This window comes from Triturus cristatus, chromosome 9, assembly GCF_964204655.1.
Source record: "Triturus cristatus chromosome 9, aTriCri1.1, whole genome shotgun sequence".
Taxonomy (NCBI): domain Eukaryota; kingdom Metazoa; phylum Chordata; class Amphibia; order Caudata; family Salamandridae; genus Triturus; species Triturus cristatus.
This window is the reverse complement of record NC_140592.1, coordinates 341566261-341571872: the sequence shown is the minus strand read 5'-3', so window position 1 is coordinate 341571872 and position 5612 is coordinate 341566261. Positions and strand designations below refer to the sequence as shown.

At 42.9% G+C, this 5612-nt stretch overlaps 1 pseudogene; it reads right to left on the bottom strand.

Moving 5' to 3' along the window:
• Positions 1 to 4230: 4230 nt before the first annotated feature.
• Positions 4231 to 5339, bottom strand: LOC146797889 (NACHT, LRR and PYD domains-containing protein 12 pseudogene; annotated as a pseudogene).
• Positions 5340 to 5612: the final 273 nt, after the last annotated feature.

Sequence of the window (5612 nt, the reverse complement as noted above, 5' to 3'; positions counted from 1 at the left end):
TTTTATTTAATAAGAAGCACCGTTTTGTGTTTATAGCTCCTACTGATAATACCCACTTTGTGTCTGTGAGAGCCATATACTCTTTACACAACCCAATGCGATGTGGTTAGCCAGTAGTCACCAGAATGCCACTATTCTGATGTAAAACCGTTATGATCTGTCACATCTCCATGGACATGCATCCCATCTGTTTCCTTCCCGTTGAAAGTTAGTCAGTTATGCGGTACGACAAGGTCGGAAAGGTGTCAAAGAAAAGTCTGCTCACACACCTACTCGAAGTCTGAAGAAATTTTCTAAAAAGAAAAAAAAATAGTCTGTGAATCTCAGACCCTTTCAACAACAGGCCTTCTTGCACCCAATGAGCATAAATTGCCACCGCACACATGCACACAAACAAATGTATAGATTTTCACACATAAACAGCAGCAGAGGTCACATGACTGAAACTGAAACAATAAGAACATTATGGTTGCAGGTGGAACAGAGAAAATTAGAACTTCAAAATGATACATAAATGCAAACTTCCAGTGCTGAGCAAGTTACTTGAGAAGTCTTGCTTACCAGTCATGAAAATCAGACTTTGACAGAAGCAGCACCGATCTGTACTAGGTTAACATGAGCAACTAAAATGGTCTCTGTAATCACAGTAGCGCTAAAGGCAAGTTAGAAAAATTCCACATTCCCTCGCAGTTGCACTATCTTGTTGAACACTTAAAGCAAAACAGTTGACATTAGTCTGCTTTCTTCATGAGCCATTAGCAGAACATTTTAGGGATTACTATTCGGAAGCATGATCAGTGCATCATTGCTCTCGGGCAATGTAAGGGTAAAGGAGGGAGATGAATCTTTATTTTTTGTGAGGTGATGAATGGTGCGCACAGATTTTTGGAGTACTGTATAGTAGAAAGAATATGATTAAAACAGCTAGTATTCTTTGTTATCTTGATCCGAAAACCCCCAAATGTGTCTTTCAACCAAGACCAGTTACTCCACCCATTAAGGTTAAAACCCTCTTTAATTTGGTGTAATTCCTTGACACTACAATGGACAGTGTACAGGATGGCACAGGTGGGGGTAATGTCATATACTTCTCTGGGTGTTCTTTTTTGATGAGGAACTTTAGCAGGGGGGTGTGGCAGCTGGCCAGAAATTTAAAGGTGGGTTGGCATGATTCTGGCGAGTCTTTCGGTAACCACTAGGAATACGCCCGGATCCTCTAAATAAAGTATAGCCTGGTTGTTCTCAAGATCTGGTGTAGGAATAAAGGACTGATGACAATAACTGAAAGTAGTGAGGACTTAGTCCAAAATCTGGTTAGGCAAAGAGAGAGAAGTCACACTCCCTTCATCACTTCAAGATGCTGCCATTATGAGTTTCACAGGCCATTCTGTGAGCAGAGTCAGTAAGTTAAATAGCAGCAGGTTCAGAGTCTGCTATTCAGACTCAGAGTCCCCACTGAAGTTGGGTAACCCCATTGCATGAGGATAGAAATGAGGACAGTGTCTGCTGAGGCTACTACAAGATGGGCAGCAGCCGTTACAGCTCTTAAATAGGGCCAAAGACCAGCTGCCTGCATCAAGGGCAGAAGAATGGTAAGCTATTGGCTTCTTTTGATCCATGTGATCCTTCACCAATAATCCCGGAGGCAAACCTATTTTTCTCATGCCAGTATAAAGTGACCTGGTTTGAATACTTCTAGGAGACCCAGTGCAGGGGCGAGAGGTTGCTTCAGATTTGCAAAGGCGTCCCTCTACTTCCCTAGTCTTGTGAAAAGATGCTGGGGTGACTCTCTTGACATTCTTGAAGAGAGGTTTAGCCCAGAACCAAAGACATTATCCTTTGTCTGCAATAGCCATCAAAGTAATACTAAAGTCTTAGAAGCTTTGTACTTTAAGATCCAACTTAATAACCAATATTCATTTAATGGTATGCTTATCGTTCAGCCCTGGGCAGCATTTTTACATACGTTGAGTCAGATGTTGGCTATCCTCCCTCAGTCTTCCGATTTCACATTTCTGGGTGATTACAATCTTCACTTAGAGGACACTCGGGATGGCGACGCTGTCCATCTTATGGATGTCACGGAAAGCATAGGGCTTACTCAACATGTTATTGGTGATACACATTCAGTAGGCTATCTTTAGGATGGAGTATTCATAAATAATGACTCCCTCCAGATTCTACCCTCTCTTCCGCTGGTCTGACCATAATATGGTTATATTTACTCTTAACCCCCATCTGTTACCACCAAATGGTGTCAGGAAGCAACCCACAAATGGATTCGCCCTTGGAACACTACACTGAAGAAGCCTTGGACAGATCCTTGACCCAGAAACCTCTGTCTTTTAGCAATGACCCAAAAGAAGCTGCTATTGATCAATGGTTACATAGATCAATAGACCATTTAGTACAAAAAAAACCATTTATACCGAAGATCTAAACCCTCAAAACCATGGTTCTCAGAAACCCTCAAGTCAAAAAACCAAACCTGCCGCTGACTGGAGAGGAAATGGAGACTCCATTATGGCTCCAGTGATAAGTAAGTAGTCAAACATTCTTTGATGACCTATAAAGAGCTAATTTTTAAGGGAAAAACTCGCTTTTAAACTATGTTTATAGAAGCATCATAACATTCTTCCAAGGGACTGTTCTCTACAGTGAGAAAGTTAGCCAAACCTTCAGAGGTCATAAATACTAATGCGAGCCAAGGGTTCTGCAACTCTTTGGCGACTTTCTTCCAGGATAAGATAAAGGCAGTCTATGGCAATTTTGCAAGGACCCCGTCATTGGGACCAGTTACCTCTGTGTTTACAGGCTACAGCTGACATCTTCGATGACATTCAAGAAACTACAACTGAATCCCTCAGTACCCCCTCATCTTTCTCGCACTTGACCATGGATCAAGTTAAAAATGTGCTTCTTCTCACAAAATCTGGTTCTCCTCTTGATCCTTGCCCTCCTAAGATTTTCCATCTATTGCCAGAAACATTTTCCACACATCTTTTATCTATTTTCAATCAAATGTTCGTTTCGGGCATCTTTCCTATTAAGTGGATGTTTGCGTCAATTCTTCCACTATTAAAAAAACCTAATTTGGACAACACAGACTTTTACAGCTATTGCCCCATTTCCAGACTCCCTCCTACCTGCGAAAATGGTAGAGAAAGCTATGAATATAGAAATTTCTGATTTTGTTGAGAAGCTTGGACACATTGACCCTACTCAGTATGGGTTTAGGAAACATCACAGCACAGAACTGGCTTTGATCACAGCATCGGAACAGGTCAGGCAGACAGTTGATGCAGGGGGTAATGGAGCTTTGGTGCTGTTGGATCTTTCTGCAGCGTTCGATACTGTCAATCATAAACAACTGCTAGATCGTCTAGATGCATTAGGCATAAAGGGGAGAGCGTTGACATTGCTTTAATCATTGTTAACTGATGAGCAACAATTTGTGGCCCTAGCCGACTTTAAGTCACCCACTTTCACACTCCCCTGTGGCGTTCCCCAGGGCTGTATCACAACAGAACAACGGTTATGGTTTAAATTTCACCCGCACACCGTCTGTCCCAAAAGTCCTGATTGTGCTCACTGTTCTGGGCCAACTGCAAAAAAACAAAACCATATAAACATACAAATACACAAATTGAGGAGCACAGAAAGTCTAAGGAAATCGTTTTTCTTACAAATCACAAGGTATATACATTACTGGAAATAGAACGTGTGTCAGCAAAATAATTGTAGCAGTCATATAATAAGCAAATTTCTTTCACATTCAGAATGTTTTTCCATCATCTTTATTCGTAAAGTGCTCAAGTATTATGATAAAACAAGATGTCCAGGATGGAAACAGCCTACGCGTTTCGCCCGTATTCACATGGGACTTCTTCAGGGAGACACTCACTATTACGAGAGGTTCTATCTTCCAACCCCAGGCATCTATTTGACACTCTTTGTCAGCTGTTACAACCTCATGTAACTTCTCCGTTAGTTCAATGTCTATTAAGCCTGCCAACAGCGCAACCAATTTCATTCGCGGTTTCCTGTTCCCTCCCGCGCTCTCTTTCTATTCCCCTACTCAGGCAATTTCAGATACGGTATCTTTCATTAAGGAAGTCCTCTTCCATCAGGCCTTAATCCTATTGGCCTTTCCTGCGCATTTCTGCGCCCAAAGAAGCGTGTGGTGCCTCCTTGGTGTTCAGTTGTAGAGACCTCAGTCACTGAAGCTTCTCAGTATGAGTAGAGGTTGAGTTCCCCCCATGACAGCTTCTTCAGAAGAGCATTGCGTAGGTCTCCAGAGCACTGATATGAGAGGTGCAAACCATCCAATCTCAGTTTCTGTCGTTTGCAGCCAGGATGTTTTATTCCATTACACAACTTCTTCACTCCAGTGTCTCGCAGCTTAATGCCGCTCAGGTCGAGCTCTGTGAGAATTGTGTTTGTTTTAAGCACAGAGGCGAGGTCTTCGCAGCATGAACCGGTGAGGGAGCAGCTCTCCAACCAGAGTTTCTGTAGTTTGCAGCCAGGATGTTTTAGTCCTTCACACAACTTCTTCACTAGAGTGTCTCCCAGCTTATTGCTGCCAAAGTAAAGCTCTCTGAGAGATGTGTTTGTTTCCAGGGCAGAGGTGAGGTCTTCGCAGCATGAATCGGTGAGGGCGCATTGATACAACCTCAGCTTCTGTAGTTTGCAGCCAGGATGTTTTAGGCCTTCACACAACTTCTTCACTCCAGTGTCTCCCAGCTCTTTATTGTCGCCCAGGCTGAGCTCTGTGAGCGATGTGTTTGTTTCCAGGACAGAGGCGAGGTCTTTGCAGCATGAACCGGTGAAGGAACACTGATCCAACCTCAGTGTCTGTAGTTTGCAGCGAGGATGTTTTAGGCCTTCACACAACTTCTTCACTTTAGTGCCTCACAGCTCATTGTAGCACAGGCTGAGTATTGTGAGAGAAGGGTTTGTTTTCAGGACAGAGGCAAGATCTTTGCAGCCTGAAACAGTGAAGGAGCAGCCATCCAACCCCAGTGTCAGTTTGCAGCCAGGATGTTTTAGGCCTTCACACAACTTCTTCACTCCAGTGTCTCCCAGTTTACTCCAGCTCAGTTCAAGCTGTGTGAGAGATGTGTTTGTTTCCAGGACAGAGTTGAGATCTTCGCAGCATAAATCGTGAGGGAGCAGACAACCAACCTTAACCACGTATGCAGGTCTCCGGTCCATATGAAATGAAGTTCTATTTCCAGTAAGGTATATACCTTGTGATTTGCAAGAAAAAAGATTTCCTTAGACTTTCTGAACTTTCTGTGCTCCTCAATTTGGGTATATGTGTGTTCCCCAGGGCTCATCTCTGAGCCCGACTCTTTTTAATATCTACGTAGCCCCTCTGGCACAAATGATTCAGTCTCTGGGTTTCTTAGTGATTTCCTATGCTGATGATACCTAAATTATAGTATCTGTGGCAAGCAACCATTCCGATACAGCCCGCAGTTTCATAAATGCTTACTTCAAGTTGGGTATTGAATGGCTTTTAATTGTTTGAAGCTTAGTTCCAGTAAAACTAAGGTCCTTCTTTTTGGAAATAATGTGTCTTTCTGGTTGCCTTCCTATTGGCCATAGGA